General features: G+C 42.8%; 1 protein-coding gene across 6 annotated transcripts in view; it reads left to right on the forward strand.

Annotated features, from left to right (window-relative positions):
- Positions 1 to 18227, forward strand: part of MGAT5 (alpha-1,6-mannosylglycoprotein 6-beta-N-acetylglucosaminyltransferase) — a 334592-nt gene that overhangs the window by 70296 nt on the left and 246069 nt on the right. For 2 of the 6 annotated variants that reach the window (XM_070581233.1, XM_070581235.1), the window contains one exon: positions 6509 to 6629. The exons of 3 other annotated variants lie outside the window; for them this stretch is intronic. The gene's annotated coding sequence lies outside the window, so the exon portion shown is untranslated. The remainder of the gene's footprint in view (positions 1 to 6508; positions 6630 to 18227) is intronic. One more of the 6 variants, XM_070581234.1, reaches the window with a different exon arrangement.

Consider the following 18227-nt stretch of genomic DNA (forward strand, 5'->3'; position numbering starts at 1 on the left):
GAAGATTTCTAGCATTCTGACCCAGCATTCTTTAGAACTGCCAAGCAACTGGCAGCAATGCCTAAGAAGTTTGCTGGAGGATGCCTTTTGCTCTTGAGTCCAGCTGGATGTGAGGCTTGGCGGTCTTGGGCCATCTGGACTCCCTCCAAAGTGGCTGAGTTAATAAGATCTCTTGGGCGTTTTGGTACACACAGCCTGTGGACCTGGAGTTCGTTTGTGGTGTGGGTGAGCACAGTCAGCCCACCCTTGCCATGCTTCTAATAGCAGCTGCTACTGGGCCTGGTTCGTGATCAGAATCACCTGGAGGAGGGGCCTGTTAAACTTGTGGGTGCTTGCGATCCACCATAGTTGACCAACTAAAGAGGATTCATAGGGGAGTGCCCAGGAATTGACATTTAAGCTAACCTCCTCCACGTGGGTTTGATGGTGGGCCGGGTTTGGGAACCACTGCTTTTGTAACCTTTCTCTTACTACTTCTAACTCTTGGTAACTGCATCACATTTCCCCTTCCATTGAGAGGTTTATATTACAGCTTACCTTGTAAATCTTAGGCGCTGGGCTGTTTCTGACACTCAGTAAGTATGAAAGACACAAAAGTTTATTTTCTGAATGAATGGCATTTGTGTGCAGCTCCCCGGCTCCCTTGAAATGTATTCTCATGGCGTATTAAATTGTCTTAAAACATTTTGGTTAATCAAAGCAAACATCAATAAATACAAGAGAGTTGAAATAATATCAAGCATCTTTTCTGATCATAACGCTATTAAACTAGAAATCAACTACAAGAAAAAAGCAGAGAAAGGTGCAAAAATGTGGAGACTAAACAACACGCTTCTCAACAAACAATGGATCATTGAAGAAATTAAAGAAGAAATCAAATATTATCTGGAGACAAATGAAAATGAGAACACGACATACCAAATCATTTGGGATGGCAGCAAAAGCAGTCCTAAGAGGGAAATTCATTGCAATACAGGCTCACCTCACTAAACAAGAAAAAGCTCACGTAAGCAACCTCAAACGACACCTAACAGAACTAGAAAAAGAAGAACAAACAAGGCCCAGAGTCAGTAGAAGGAGGGAAATAATAAAAATAAGAGCAGAAATAAACGATATTGAAACAAAAAAGACAATAGAAAGGATCAATGAAACAAAGAGTTGGTTCTTCGAAAGAATTAACAAAATTGACAAACCCCTAGCCAGACTCACCAAGAAAAGAAGAGAGAAATCGCAAATTAATAAAATCAGGAATGACAGAGGAGAAATCACAACAGATACCAATGAAATACAAGAGATCATAAGAGAATACTATGAAAAACTATATGCCAACAAATTGAACAACCTGGAAGAAATGGACAAATTCCTAGACTCCTACAATCTCCCCAAACTGAATCAGGAAGAAATGGAGAATCTGAATAGACCAATCACAAGTAAGGAAATAGAAACGGTAATCAAAAACCTCCCCAAAAACAAGAGTCCAGGACCAGACGGCTTCTCTGGAGAATTCTACCAAACATTCAAAGAAGACTTAATACCTATTCTCCTCAAACTGTTCCAGAAAATTGAGAAAGATGGAGAACTCCCTAACACATTCTATGAAGCCAACATCACTCTGATCCCCAAACCTGACAAGGACAACACAAAGAAGGAGAACTACAGGCCGATATCACTGATGAACATAGATGCAAAAATCCTCAACAAAATTTTGGCAAACCGATTACAGCAATACATCAAAAAGATTATACACCATGATCAAGTGGGATTTATACCAGGGACACAGGGATGGTTCAACATCCGCAAGTCAATCAACGTGATACACTACATTAACAAAATGAAAACCAAAAACCACATGATCATCTCAATAGATGCAGAGAAAGCATTCGACAAGATCCAACACCCATTTATGATAAAAACCCTCAGTAAAATGGGTATAGAAGGAAAGTACCTCAACATAATAAAGGCCATATATGATAGACCCACAGCCAACATCATACTCAATGGACAAAAGCTGAAAGCCATCCCTCTGAGGACAGGAACAAGACAAGGGTGCCCACTTTCACCACTCCTATTCAACATAGTTCTGGAGGTGCTGGCCAGAGCAATTAGGCAGGAAAAAGAAATAAAAGGAATCCAAATAGGTAACGAAGAAGTAAAACTCTCGTTGTTTGCAGACGACATGATCTTATACATAGAAAACCCCAAAGAATCCACAGAAAAACTATTAGAAATAATCAACAACTACAGCAAAGTAGCAGGGTATAAAATTAACGTGCATAAATCAGTAGCATTTCTATACACTAACAATAAACTAACAGAAAAAGAACTCAAGCACTCTATCCCATTCACAATCGCAACGAAAAGAATAAAATACCTTGGGATAAACTTAACCAAGGAAGTGAAGGATCTATACAATGAAAACTACAAGACTCTCTTGAAAGAAATAGGCGATGACATAAAGAGATGGAAAGACATCCCTTGCACATGGATTGGAAGAATAAACATAGTTAAAATGTCCATACTACCTAAAGCAATATACAGATTCAATGCTATCCCAATCAGAATCCCAAGAACATTCTTCACAGAAATTGAACAAACAATCCTAAAATTCATATGGGGCAACAAAAGACCGCGAATTGCTAAAGCAATCCTGAGCAAGAAAAACAAAGCCGGCGGAATCACAATCCCCGATTTCAAAACATACTACAAAGCTACAGTGATCAAAACAGCATGGTACTGGTACAAAAACAGGTCCACAGATCAATGGAACAGAATTGAAAGCCCAGAGATAAAACCACACATCTATGGACAGCTAATCTTCGACAAAGGAGCAGAGGGCCTACAATGGAGAAAAGAAAGTCTCTTCAACAAATGGTGCTGGGAAAACTGGACAGCCACATGCAAAAGATTGAAAATTGACCATTCTTTTTCACCACACACCAAAATAAACTCAAAATGGATCAAAGACCTAAAGATTAGGCCTGAGACAATAAGTCTTTTGGAAGAGAATATAGGCAGTACACTCTTTGACATCAGTTTCAAAAGAATCTTTTCGGACACTGTAACTCCTCAGTTGAGGGAAACAATAGAAAGAATAAACAAATGGGACTTCATCAGACTAAAGAGCTTCTTCAAGGCAAGGGAAAACAGGATTGAAACAAAAAAACAGCTCACTAATTGGGAAAAAATATTTACAAGCCACTTATCCGACAAAGGGTTAATCTCCATAATATACAAAGAACTCACACTACTTAACAACAAAAAAACAACCAACCCGATCAAAAAATGGGCAGAGGACATGAACAGACATTTCTCAAAAGAAGATATGAATATGGCCAATAGACACATGAAAAGATGTTCATCATCGCTAATCATCAGGGAAATGCAAATCAAAACTACACTAAGATATCACCTTACCCCCGTTAGATTGGCAAAAACATCCAAAACCAAGAACGACAAATGTTGGAGAGGTTGTGGAGAAAGAGGAACCCTCATACACTGTTGGTGGGAATGCAAACTGGTACAGCCACTATGGAAAACAGTATGGAGATTTCTCAAAAAGTTAAAAATAGAAATACCCTATGACCCAGCCATCCCATTACTGGGTATCTATCCTAAGAACCTGATATCAGATATCTCAAGAGTCCGTTGCACCCCTATGTTCATTGCAGCATTATTTACAATAGCCAAGACGTGGAACCAGCCTACATGCCCAGAAACTAATGATTGGATAAAGAAGATGTGGTATATATACACAATGGAATACTACTCAGCCATAAAAAAAGACGAAATTGGCCCATTCACAACAATGTGGATGGACCTCGAGGGTATTATGTTAAGCGAAATAAGTCAGTCAGAGAAAGACGAACTCTATATGACTCCACTCATAGGTGGAAATTAGTATATTGAGAAGGAGATCTGATTGGTGGTTACCAGGGAAAAGGGGGGGTGGGGGGAGGGTACGGAGGGGGAAGTGGTGTACCCACAACGTGACTAACAAAAATGTACAACTGAAATCTCACAAGGTTGTAATCTATCATAACATTAATAAAAAAAAAAAAAAAAAAAAAAAAACATTTTGGTTAACAGAAGGTAAAAATTAGCACACCAGGAAATGTTGCATGTGTATCATTTCAGAGAAATTAAATACTTTCATATCTTCCAAAACTGGTGATAGATTTGAAAGTAAACATGAAATTCCATTCTGGAGGTTTTTTTGCTAAGCCAGTGTTTCTTAGGGAAAGATTTGACTAAATTCATTGAGTAGTAAATTCCCTTCCTTTCTTAATTGCGCATCTTTGCCTCCCATCCTGCCCCTCTCACTGGAGGGCACTATGTTTTCCAGCTTCCTGATAGGACTCAGAAGCTTGTGCATCTGGTAAGACAAAATATTCCAGAATGTGGCTGGAGTCTCGGAGTGAGTCAGGGCATATGTGGTCAAAGCTGTGGGACCCACTGTTGACTGAAAACCTTTTTCCTTTTTGTGCCACCTGTGGACTGTTGGGCTGTTCTCTGATGGGAGTTGGCGTTTCAGGGCTGGCTGCTGGCGGCAGCTGTGTTTTGTTAGCTTACTCCATTTTCTTTTTTTCTAAAAACAGTGGCCCGTACCTTGTTCTTCCATTCACTCTGTGGGGATGGAGCACTAAATCTCTGTTTAGAAAAACATAATTTTTACTGTGTTCTGCGTGCTGGTCCAACAACTCTTTGACGTCAATGTCCTGTGATTTTCCCTGACTGTTTGATCACTGAAATATTCATTCTGTGGTTTTGTTCTTCTAGTCATTCAGGATTTTCTTCTTAGGGTTGACCTAGAATCCTTTGCTTTTTTTTTCCTCCACCTTTATTGTTGGAATCTTCAGCTTTGGGAAGGTTACCCAGAAATCTTTTGCTTGCAAAATGGCTCTGCATAATGGCTAGTACCCGTCGTTGCTCATTAGTCTTGTTCGTGTGTGAGGGAAGCAGGTGTTGATTGGGTACCAGCTAGGTGCTCTGGGTGGAAGTGGAGCAGATGGGAGGATGGAACGTGATCCTTGCCTGCAAGGAGCTTCAGTCCGACAAAAATAACACTTCATGTGCAATTAGACTCTTAAAGCCTTTGACTAGAAGTATCTTTCTGGAATACCTGAGGATTTATTTTCTGTCTCAGGTCAACTTCTTGGAAATTAAAAATTGATTACAGGAGGCTGGCTTGGTGGCACCGTGGTTGAGTTTCCACACTCTGCTTTGGTGGCCCTGGGTTCACGGGTTCTGATCCTGGGTGCGGACCTACACACTGCTCATCAAGCCATGCTGTGGTGGCATTCCATACACAAAATAGAGGGAGATGAGCACATATATTAGCTCAGGGCTAATCTTCCTCAGCAAAAAGGGGAAGATTGGCAACAGATGTTAGCTCAGGGCCAATCTTCCTCACAAAAAAAGAATTGATTACGTAGTCCTTTGCTGATAGCAATGTCTTTTATTTGCACAATGATGCCTATTTTAGCTTTCCCTGCTACGCTCCAAAGAAGGCTGTGAAGGTCACAACTTTGGGGAAGTATTCCAGAAATATTTGGATGACTGACCTTGGTGAGGACACTAGTCACTAATACTCATGCTTGAAGGGTTTCAACAGATTTTCTGCCAAAGGAATGTAGCCTTCGTCCTGGATGCTTTGAACAGGGCTGTTTGGAGGTCACCTGACATTGTCTTCCTTTGTGAGTTCTTCTGGAAATTTCTCATCTCTGCAGTGATGCTGTCTTTGTAGGGGCACAGCTGTTCTTTCTGCACCATGGCAGGAAGTGGTACCACTGGTCTCCTTTTCTTTTCTCTATTTAGCTACCCTTTGTCCTTCACCCCCTAAATGTAATCAGATAAATCCAGTTTGGTGGAGGTCAAGTGTCTTTTGGTGTCACCTCTCTTAGCTATTAGCCTTTCTCCATTTATCCATTCATTCAAGGACTAATTGAGCCCTTTCTGTGCACCAAGCCCTGTTCTCATCACAAGGATACAGTGGTGGACAAAACATGTAAGCTCTCTCATGGAGCTTGTATTCTGGTAGACAAAATAAACAGAACAATTTCAGATAGTTACACGCCTGTGAAGGAAAGGGAGAGTTAAGGGGAGCGTACATTTCATAAAATGATCAGGACAACCTGATCCCCTACTTTGGAGTTGTGAGTTGAACAATGAGGCGACAGCCGTGGAAAGAACTTGCCAGACAGAGGAGAAAGCATGCACAAAGACCTTGTGAGACCAGAGTGAAATTGGCATTTTTGGTGGTGGGGGAAATGGGATAAAGTGATGTTGGTGAGGCAGCAGAAGGCCAGATCGTCATAGTCTGTATATAGTCAGGGTAAGGCATTGCGAATTTCCCTTAAGTGTAGTGGGAATCATTGGAGTGAAAAGGGCAGCCCTAGGAAGGCCAGGTGAATGGCCTCACATTTCCGTCGGTGCCAGTAATCTGAGTATTTACTCTTACGTGGACATTGGAGATCCCAGGGCCAGGTTATAAGTTTTATTTCCTTCCTAGAAGTGACATGCCATGCCGTCTTCGCTACCTTCATAGATTCGTCCCACATGGTGGAGGCCTTCATCTGCTGCAGCAGAAGTGTCCTTGGTGATTATCTGGACTCGTGGAGGTGCTGTGGAAGGCAAGTTCGGGCCACTCTGGCTGCCAGTCTGTCCCTGTGTTGCTTTTAACTAATGCTCCTTCCTGCCTCTTGCTGGTGTAGTGAGAGGAAAGGGAAATAAATAAAGTGTGCCTAGAGCAAATCATTGTTATCCATATTCCGAGCACTATGGCTGTCTTTCTGTACCTCCTTGTCCTTTTCCTTCCCTTTTTGGAGCTGTGTCTAGAGTTTTCTATCTCCTCCTCTGATGTTACTGTAAGTTATTACAGGGCTCATAAACTCTTAAAGGTCATGTGTTATATAGCATAATAAAATGTACATCCATGGACTTGGTAACACCAGTGCCTGGGTTTTCAATAAGCTGCTTTGATTTTCAAGCACAAATGAAAAGAATGGATTTACACTTCAGTTTTGGGGAGCTTATCTGTTGTCTTTATTTGTTTAACTACCTTTATTAAAGGCTCGCTTTGTGCCCAATCTTAGTCCTGGTGCTGTTTCCTACAAGTGGAGGGGATGTGGTCTTGGCCCGCGTAGGTCCTCTCTCATCTAGTTGAGGCAGGTTGACGTGTGAAGCAAGAGGTACAGTGAAGTGTTAAGTGATAATGTAAAGGTTGGTCCAGGGGTCAGTGAGGGCACCAAAGAGGGGGTTGTCTGCTCTCTTTGAGCTGGTGGAGTGGAAGGTGGGATATGGTAATCCTCTCTTATGCTTGGGCCATAATAAGTGAATTATTTTTCTCTGTCCCTTCCACTTGAAAAGCCTCTTTCTTTTTGTATTCTTTATATTAGGGAACAGCAGATAGAAAAGATGGGATGATGGGGGCAGGAGGAAGAGAAGACAGTCAAATGCCCCTTTCATGCCTCAGGAGGCCCTTCGGAAAAGAAGTTAACATTTTCTGCCATGCCCAGTCAACCTATGACAGCTCCAGTCAGGGTGAAACAATTTTTATGATTTGTCTTTGGATCCTTTTCTCCTTTTGCCTTTGGGGTGACCTGTGCTTGTCAGATTCCCCCGAGGCGGGTGTTATTGTCGGGTGAGGCAACAGCTGCACAATGCTAATGAGAAAACAGAATGGTTGTTTGAGGTGGCCTTGGTGGCTGCCAGGCGCCAGCATCTTTATCTGCCTGACACACTGTTCAGAAGGCCATGCTCCCCATACCAAGTGCGCTGCTGCTTTTTTCTTCTTTTTTTTAGATTAATATGAGAACAGTGCCGATCCGTCCCTCCAGAAGCTGCTCATTAGCACTCAGGCTGAAACCGCTCCATGCTAATAGATAGTTTGCTGTCTGTAGTACTGCCAGCAGCTGGGTATGGTTGCTAAACTAATTATTTTCCTTTCTATGATTATTAATACAATAATTGATTGATACTAATGAACACATGCAACTAGTTGTATAGCAACACTATTATTATTGAGTACCTTTGAAACCACCCAACCCAAGAGCTTGGACTTGCCAGTAATCTGCATCTGTCTGTGTTCCTCTTCTCTTCCCTGCCCTGCCTCCTGTCCCAGCAACCACTAGCCAGAATTTTTTGTTTTCTGTTCTCTGGGTCGGCTTCTCTACCTTGTGGCTGGTCCAGACAGAGCTCAGTATGGATAGGAGTGCTGCTGTAGGCATCCACCTCTGGCTGCCAGCCTCTATAACCCAGCTCACTTTTTTTTCTTTTGTTGTATATGGGTGAGTGGGTAGGTGGGGAATGTCCTTAGGGAGCTCCCCTATTTGTGAGATTAGCCAAACGTCTCAGAGGAGCCGTAGCCAGGATCTTTTTTAGTCAAACTTAATCCTATAAGGCCCATTGTCTCCTTTCATAACAATTACTTTGCGAAGCTCTTTGCCATCCTGAATGCAAGTCATAGATAATATAATCCACCAGCACACAATTAAAAAAAAAATCAATACAATTTCTTAACTAATGTGAAAGAGAAATGAAAGTAATGCAGAGTGAAATAGGTATTTCATTATCTGAATGCTTGGGCCCACCCGTACTAAGACAAGAGGAAGTAGTCAGATAGATCCCCTGCACCTATTGGTAAAACCCCCTTAAATGTCACAACTCCAGATAGAGGGTTGATTTGGTGACTCATATTCCAGAAGTGTGTTTGTCATCTGTGATGCACTTTTCTTTTAGTGGTTAATAACGCTTGTGGTAAAGTTCAGAACAAAACAAAGTGTATTCTTGGCTCATTGTACATAATAGTTGCATTCTGGGAAAAGTTAGGATATGTTAAAACTATGCAAAAAGTCATTTGTCCTCAGATGTTCTCCTGTAATGGGTCTTAATCGCCACAGCAGGTCAGAATGCCCTGGGGTGTCATTGATACGGCCAGTTTCTGGGCTCTACCCCGGGTGATTGAGCAGGTGTGGGATGGGGCTCTGGGATCTACATTTTTAATGAGCATCCAAGGTTATTCCAATGCACTTAGTGGGTCCTGGGACAAACTTGGAGACAAACTGTTTGAAACTCAGTCTTTATACAGTCTGAGTGCTCTCTGAAGGATGCTCTAGGAATAGAGAGAAGTCAGAGCCTGCTTATCTTACTATTTGTTAAGAACAACTGGTCTTTCAGGTAAGCTAAGGATCAGACACAGGAGGAATGATCAGATTTTTGGTGAGTCCTATAAGGTACTCCACGATTCTTGCGTTTAAAAAATGTGTTTTCAAACAGCTCAGAGATACCCAGGGTTTTATGAAGCATGAAAGAATGGGGAGGCTGAGTGGTGGTCTGGAGAAGGGTAGGACTAATCTGGACTCTTATCTGCCATCTCATTGCTGCTTTTGACCTTAAGCAAGTTACTCCACCTCTTTAGAGCCACTTTATGACTCTCAAGGGCCCAAGGCATTTTGAGTTTAGTAGAGCCCTTCTTCTGTTAGAAAACTTCTGGAAATTATATTTTATGACTGCATCTTGGGTGGATTATATTCAGTTTTTTCTTCTGATTTTAAAGGAATGAAAGCATTTTTGTGGCCCCTGAAGTGTCATGGGCGCTGCCTCATGGGGAGATCGGCCCTGCACCTTTCTGAACATACATTTTTTCACCTGAAAAATGAGAGAATAGTTACTTTGCAGGTGTGTTGTAGGCGTTACTGATATGAGCAAAACCCTGTTGCATTTTCACTATCTGGCTCACATACAACTCCAGTTTGTGCCAAGGGGAAGCATTCCATGTAAGATCGAGCCTTTGTACAGGACTTATGAAAGGATCAGACTTGCCCTTTTATTGCTTAATTTTTCTTAATTAATCGTGTTGTTTACATGGAGATTCTTTTCCCTCCTAATCTTCCTTCTCATTCTTGCCAGCACTCATTTCACGTATCTTTGTGATTCCCACCATCTGTTGGGTCTGACACCCCTCCCACCCCTTTGGGAGGATCTGTGGTCACGTACTCATCTTTTAAAGGAGAGCGAATGGAGACGCATTTGGACTTACTACTGTTGGGAGGATTTCTTTATCTCAGTACTAGAAATTCTCATTTCTGCCTGAGTGCCCTTGTTCTGTACTGTCTCCCCTTCTTCCCAGGCCTGTGAGAGTCTCTCTCAAGAAGTTGAATGGAGAGACTCAAAAGAAAACCTGGTCATTAGCGAGTGGCGTGATGTCCTGGGGAGCAATAAGGGAAGGTTAGGGAGCCAGCTTGCTGGTAGAAACCAGAGAATGGGATGCACATAAAGAGAGCAAAGAAGCCAGGAGAGGGAATAAGAAGGAAGCACAGGACCCCAGGAGAGAGATCTTGATGCCTTTCCTGTTGAAACCTAGGAAATCACTCCTCCTTAGAACCAAAGAGACTGAGTAACACAATCCCTTTTAAGATGATCTGATACTGCCCCTGGATTGTAAAACCACTCAGCATCTCGTGAACAAATATCTCTTGAGCTCCTGATGTGTGACAGGCACTGGAGATACCGAAAAGAGACCTGCCCTTAGTGAGCGTATTGTCTACTGGAAGGGAATCACTCACGGCATCAACACACGACCTAAAGACCCTGTCACGTGTTCCTAAGGGTTCTGAAAAAGAGTAGGGCAGTATGAAAGCAGTGACTGAGGGGTTGCTCTTGTTAGGCTAGGGTGATAAACGGTTGAGGCTTCAGGGAAGGAAGAGGGCAGTCATGCATAGATGTGGAGGAAGGGCATTCATAGCAGAAGGCACAGCAAGTACAAAGTCCTGAACTGGGGACAAGCCTCACATGTTCCAGGACAGGAAGAGAAAGGAAAGAGAGGTTGAGGGTTGAACAGTGGGCAGATCACGTAGATCATTGTCAAGTGTGGAGTGTGAGTGTAGCTGGAAGCCTCTGGATAGTTTTACACCTAAGAATGACGTCTGACTTACACTTTAGAAAGATGACTAACGGCCCTGTGGAGAGTGAAGGCTGGTTGGAGGCGAGGGCGAGGGAGGCAGGAGGACGATCTGGGAGCCGATTGCTGTAATCTGGGTGGGAGGTGAGGGTAGCATGGATTGGGATTGAAATAGTGGAGATGGTGAAAAATAGTCAGATTGGGGATAAATTTTGGAGAGACAGCTGATAGAGTTATGATGGAGTAAATGAGGGATGGGACGGAATGAAGAGAATGTGCTAGGGTTTCCTTTAAGCAATGGATTGGATGGGGTGCTGTTACCCAGCTGATATGTGAATCTCTGAGAAATCAGCAGCTCTGTTTTGTGCTGGCTAAATTGGGGATACTTCCTGAACATTCCAGTGGAGCTATTGAGTAGGCACTTGGATGTTTGGATCTGGATATATGAATTTGAGATCATGGGACAGGGTGCACTGCCTAAGGGAGAGAATACAGAGAGAGAAGAGGGCTGAGGACAGAGGTGTCCCAGCGTGGGGAGTTCTGGGAGAGAAGCCTGCCAGAATTGCTGCAGTGTCCTGAATGCACTCAGTGAAAAGGAGCAGTTCTAGAAATAGAAATCCCCACAGAGATGAGGGAAAACCAGCAGTGTAAATGCACTGAGAAAGAATAGTGATTAATATGTGCTTAAAAGTATAATATTCTGCCCCTTGAATGCTAGGAAACTACCTGAAGAGGCAGTTCCTAATTGAGGAATATGGTCTTTTAGGGTCTTACATTGTCTTATGTTTGTGGTAGGGATTACTGGCTTTGTGAGCAAAACCCTTTGACATTTGTGGATGGAGTGTACTCATTATCATTAAGAGGAATTTTCTGAAACAAATGTCAGTTCCTTTTTGCTTTGCTTTATGAATTGCCATAAGGTTTATTTAAGAAACTTGTGATGGAAAGAGGGATATCATCTTTAGATATGAAGGACCCCCCAAGGATGCTGATGTGAATCGTGGGGATGGACCACAACTCCTTCCTCTCACCCAGGCCTTCTCCTGTCTGTAGCACATATTTGGGAGATAGGAAGTGTATTAGTTTCCTATTGCTGCTGTAAAAAGTTACCACACTTAGTGGCTTAAAACAACAGGAATTTATTATCTTATGGTTCTGGAGCTCAGAGGTCTGAAGTGGGTCTGTAGTAGGTTGAATAACACCCTCCAAAGACTTCAGGCTCTAACTGCTAGACCTTGTAAATGTCACCTTGTATGGAAAAAGAGACTTTGCAGGTATGAGTAAATTAAGCATCTTCAGATGGGGAGACTATCCTCAATTATCAAGATGGACCCTAAATGCCATCATAAATGTCCTTGTAATGGGCAGAGGAGGGTTATACAGAGACAGAAGAGAAGGCCATGTGACCCCAGAGGCAGAGATTGGAGTGATAGAGCCACAAGCCAAGGAATGCTCACAGCCACCAGAAGCTAGGAAAGCAAGCAATGGATTGTCCTCTAGAGCCTCCAGTGGGACACGGCCCTGCCACCATATTGATTTCCATCCAGTGAAAGTGATTTTGGATTTCTAGACTCTAGAACTGTGAAAGGGTAAATTTTTGCTGTCTCAAGCCACTAAGTTTGTGGTAACTTGTTACAGCACCAACAGGAAACTAACGCAGAGTCTCACCAGGCTAAAATCAGGTATCGACAGGGCTGCGTTCTTTCTTGGAGGCTCTAGAGGAGAATGTTTCTGTGCCTCTAGGGGCTGCCCACATTCCTTACCTCATGGCTCCCTTCAATCTTCAAGCCAGTCTTTCTTGACACTTTTTAGACATTGACTCGTGTTCCTCGCTTGTCCACATGAAAGGATCCTTGTGATTACCTTGGACCCACCTGGATAATCCAGTATAATCTCAGTTTTAACTCAGCTGATTAGTTACCTTAATTCCATGTGCAACTTTAATCCCCCTTTATCGTGTAAGGAAACATGCAGGTCCTGGGGATTAGGACAGGGACATTGGTGGGGGGGGGGGTCATTATTCTGCCTACTACAGGGGACAACTGTTTAAGAATAGTATTTAGGGTGAAGAAACAGGTCTTTCTGGAAAACCTGACATACCCATCTGAGGTTACCGTGGTATGATTATCCTCCTCTAACTATGTGAGCCAGCCAGACTTTCATGTTTTAGCTTCCAGATCAAGCTTGCTTTCTCAAGCACTTGGTAAGCCCCATGGTGAAACTAACAGGTTATAAAAAGACAGCTGCTTGCCAGAGATACTGATCATCTGCTTCTGCTAGGCTCAGAAGTGATTTTTAGAGCCCAGCAATGAATCATGACTTTGGAAAGCTCTTCCTTCCTGGGAATCTTGTGCATGGTTGCCATTGAGATTGGACACCAGGCTGCAATGATAAATATTGTTTGCGCTGGGCCGTCTACTGTCTCCTGCCTGCCACCAGGCCAGCCTCAGGAGGGCAGTGCCTATAGGCTTTGCAAAATGACTTTATACAGCTCAGGGAGGTTTTAAGGAGAGGGATTAGCTTTTACTCTATTGCCTTGTTGGCTTGTGTGTCAAAACTCAATAAGGTTCCTGAATCTCAGCTGAACAGGAGCCACACCTTATTTGAAGGTGAAAAAGACCTTGTGTTCTATTTCTAAAAGATTTCACATTTGTCACACTGTCCTAACCCTATCACCTTTGTTGCTGTCATTCTAGTGAGGCCTGCCTGGGGAAGATAGGTGAAGGATCCCCAAGGACACAACAAGTCGGCTGTTAGAACCAGAGCTTTCTGAATCTTGGCTGAACTTTTTTTTTCCCCCCAGTGAAGCAATATTTTCCAAACTTCGGGCACAGTTTTTACCATATGCATGCTATCATCTGTATTAGTTACTTAATATACTTGTCTTCAAATTTATTCTGAGCAAACTCATTTATTTTAATTTGGTCTCATCCTAATTGACAACATGTAAAACTTACAGTGTGCTTATGCATTTTAAAATAAATACTTAGCTATTAGGATAAAAAGGGTGTCTGTAGATTATGTGTACCACAGTGTAAATGTACCACACTCAGCAAAAAACTGCTTTAGACCTTGCTGACTCCCCTAGGCACTCTGTGCCTAGGGGAGATAGAGTCTTTGATGATCAAGTCATCAGCCAGACTTCTGTTAGCTTCAGCAGCTAACAGCGTGGCTGGTTTGCTATTTAGGAACATTTCTAGTAGATTACCTGTGAACCAGGGAGTGCACGTGCCTTTATTCCCAGTAAGCAAGAGGGTGCAGCTACTTAACTCTAGTATTTGCAATATAAATAACAAAGCCATGTGTCTACACCAAAAACCCTCATCTTTACCCCAGTTGGGGTTAAAAGCTAAGGAAGAACTTACATTACTTCTATATGAAATGTCTAGGGAAACTGGATTGAAACAGGATCTTCACCGGAGCCTAGGTAAGCCATGAAACTCAGTATCCAAAGGAAGCAAAAATTTAATAAACAACTCTCCGTATCTCTTTGGCCTTTCTTGGCTGGGCTTTTTAAAAGAATTTTATTTTTATACCATATTCTTTGTTTTAATAAAACTTTTTCTTACTCTTAGTCTCTGGGGAAAATAAAAGAATTAAATAACAAACAGAACCAATCAGTAAAGGCCCCACTGTTGTGACCAGTGTCGGTTTCTCTAAGTGTCTTGAGAACGGGGTGCTGGTGGTCTCTGTTCCATCAGCATGAAGGAGACCATGTGCATGGAGAGACCCAGATCTGCCCTGCTATCCTATGTCACCAGCAGCCACTTGTCTTCCTCTCGCTGTTGCTTTTGCGTCTTTGTTGGAGCCAGACGATTTATTCATGGTGTTGGCTTATTTGTACAACATAAAACACCTTGAAATGGTTATGCTGATTCCTGGGCCTCTTCTTGCCCAGCTTTGAGAGAATGTAAAATCAGAGTTCTTGGGAAATTTGGAGCACCCCCAACTTCCTAAAAAAATCAGAGATCTAGTTTTACATGGAAAATCATGGGGAAGATTTAGGTTTTCCTCATGCGTGCAGTCTTTTCCCCTTTTCGCCATCATCTTCTCCTTCTCCAGAAATACTCCTTTTAGTATTCGATTATAATGTACCAAACTATTCTTTTCCAGGGAGCGGGAAGATGTCAATAAGACCTTGAGACTTGGGTGTCTCCTGAGTGATGGTGGTAAATGAACCGGCTTGAATGCTGAGCTCCACTCGGCATACAGTGCTGATTTGCTGAAGCCGCTGCTTGTGCGAAATGTTTGACTCATTTTCTCCTTGACATTGAGATACTGTTTTCTCTTTGGAAGAGCTGTGTCTGGACATGCCTTTCCACTATTTGCGGTTTATTTCCAGAGAGTCTTTGCTGCTGACTTGGGTAAACGCATCACTTTGCATACTCTCTCACCCCATTTTCCTGGAGGAAAGAAAGGCATCCAAGTGACAGGCTGGCAGCAAATTGGACTATTGAGCTTAAACTGCAGCTCGGTAAATAGGTGGCGCAGGTGGTAAAGTGCCATTTTGCCTAATCAGATATTGGGCTGGCTTTGGAAACGTTCAACACATGCAGGTAGTGAGCCTTGGGAGTCTCCCCTTGTAAATCTTGCATTCTGAGATGGTGAGGGTCAGTGTCAGATGCTCTCTCAGGTCCCACCTGGGCTCTAAACCAGGCAGACTTCCACTTGTGATTCTGCTCCACATCATGAAGGCCAAGAGTCAGGGAACGAATGAGGAGGATGATCTTAGAATCTTCAAGAATTAGAGCTATGGGGAAGCCTGAGCCAATGTTTCATCCAATCCTTTTTTTTTTTTTTTTTTTTAAACAAATGAGATGAGGCTCACAGGGTGAAAGAATGTGCCCCAGGCCACACAACAACCAACTGGTGTGTAAGCTAACTAGTTACCTGTAGCCATCAAGAAGCTAGATCCACCTAATAGCCAAGGAACATTTTGATAGAGTGTCATTGAGGCAAATGGTGACTTAACAAGCAAACCAGTACCCTTGATTTTCTTTTGTTTAATTAATTTTTTGCTGAAGATTAACCCTGAGCTAATATCTGTTGCCAGTCTTCCTCTTCTTCAGCTTGAGGAACATCAGCCCTGAGCTAACATCTGTGCCAGTCTTCCTCCACTTTATATGTGGGTCACCTCTACAGCATGGCTGATGAGTGTTGTAGGTCTGCGCCCGGGATCCAAACCCACTAGTCCCAGCCCACCGAGGCAGAGCACGCCAAACTTAACCAGTATACCATGGGGCCCAGCCCCCCTTGATTTTGTTTTTAATTTTTTATTGACATATAAAGGACACATCACAAGTACACAGCTTGACAGATTTCTACAAAGTACACACACCCACCTAAGCACCTCAAGAAACAAGCAGAACATTACCAGCACTTCAAAAGCCCCCTCATGCTCCCTCTGGTCGTTATCCTTACTGCCTGCCTCGCCCTCCCTGCCCCCTCCGCCCCCCACACCCTCATCCTAACCTTGAACTGCACAGATTACTTTGGTCTGCTTTCACGTACTCTATATAAATGAACTCATACAGTTGTCTCAGTTGTGTTTTACTTCTTTTGGTCAATATTACGTTTGTGAAGTTCATCCATATGGTTGTGTCCAGTTTTAGACTATTCATTCTCATTGCTATAGCATAGTCTGCTGTGTGACTATGCCACCATTTATTGATCCATTCTAAAATAGATAGGCACTTAGGTGTTTCCAGTTTTTGACTATTATGAATAATTCTTCTGGAAACACCCTAGTTTATGGCTCTTGGTGAACATAGATCTACATTATAGTTGAGTCTATGCTCAGGAGTGGCATTTCTGGGTCATAGTGGGTATGCAAATTCAGTTTTGAGATACCACCACTTTTCCTAAGTGATTGTCCCAACTTACATGTTTACTGGCGGTGTATGAGAGCTTCCCTCTCTCACTCCTCACTACACTTAGTATTTCCCATCCTTTTTGCCTTGGTCATTCTAGTGGGTGTGTAGTGGTATCATGTGTTTTTTGTTTTTGTTTTTGTTTTTTAATATTGGCACTTGAGCTAACATCTGTTGTCAATCTTCCTTTGTTTTTTTATTCTTCTTCTCCCCAAAACACCCCGGTACATAGTTGTATATTCTAGTTGTGAGTGCCTCTGGTTGTGCTATGTGGGACGCTGCCTCAGCATGACCTGATGAGCGGTGCCATGTCTGCACCCAGGATCTGAACTGGTGAAACCATGGGCCACTGAAGTGGAGCACATGAACTTAACCACTTGGCCCCAGGACTGGCCCCTATCATGTGGTTTTAATCTCAGCCTTTATATTTGATTGTGAAGGACTTGGATCTGTGCTTTTACTTTGTGCTTATAATGGTTTTTGTAATCTTTACTGTTTTTAGATAGTGACTTTGGAAAGGCATTATTTACGTATTCAATGAGGCTGATGTGTTCTCACGGACTCTTACCATCTTTCAGCTGTTCTGTGAGAAAGACCCTTGTGAAGTTGGTGTCTTCCACTAAATAACATTCTGCTCTCACATATGTTTGGTTTGTTGCAGTGAAAGCAGCAGGAATAAGGAACAAGGTCCAAATCAGCCCAGCTTAATTTAGTCTAGCTGAATTTATTAGCGCCAGACATGGACATTTATAGTTCTATGCGGAGGAATGAGCAGGTGAAAGATGGATAAGTCTGAAGCTTGTCCACGTAGACGTCCTGTGAGACCAAACTCGATTTTCAGGTTTTAAGTCGGCGATTCCCCTGTTGCATTCCAATAGGCTTCTAGGATAGAGGGATTGCAGAGAAGAGAAATGAAGATGAAGTAGCTTAGAACCACTTGACAACTGAAAGCACAACTGTAGTGTTACTTCTTAGCACGGTATCTAGGTTGAGGCAATTTCATGATCTGAAGAATTTACTGTGAAGATCCTGAAGGAGAATTAAAGTGTGACTAGGAAATAGTGCTGGTACGTGGAGCATGCTGGAGAGGCCCGGTTCTCCTTGTGGAAGCAGGTAATCTGATTCATTCTCCGACTGTTTTCCTGGGAGTTTCACACCTAGCATAGGAAGGTGATTAATGAAGACAGATTTGGCATTGTTTCTTATGCCGCTACTTTTGCCATTTCTGCCCTTTGTCCAGGGAACATCTCAGGTGCTCAGTGAATGAGGGAGGTGGGAGTCGGGGAGTAAGGTCTCAAGAGTGGGGAGGTGTGATTCCTGGGCTTGACAGTTGACGGCCACCGGGATAGGTTGGAGCCCTAGTCTGGATATGACCGGAGTCTTGCTTAGCATAGGGACACTTTTGCAGGAAAATAAAGCCGCCTTGGGCTTGGCAGAAGACTGACTTCAGTAGGATAATG

Source organism: Equus przewalskii, chromosome 17, assembly GCF_037783145.1.
Source record: "Equus przewalskii isolate Varuska chromosome 17, EquPr2, whole genome shotgun sequence".
NCBI classification, from domain to species: domain Eukaryota; kingdom Metazoa; phylum Chordata; class Mammalia; order Perissodactyla; family Equidae; genus Equus; species Equus przewalskii.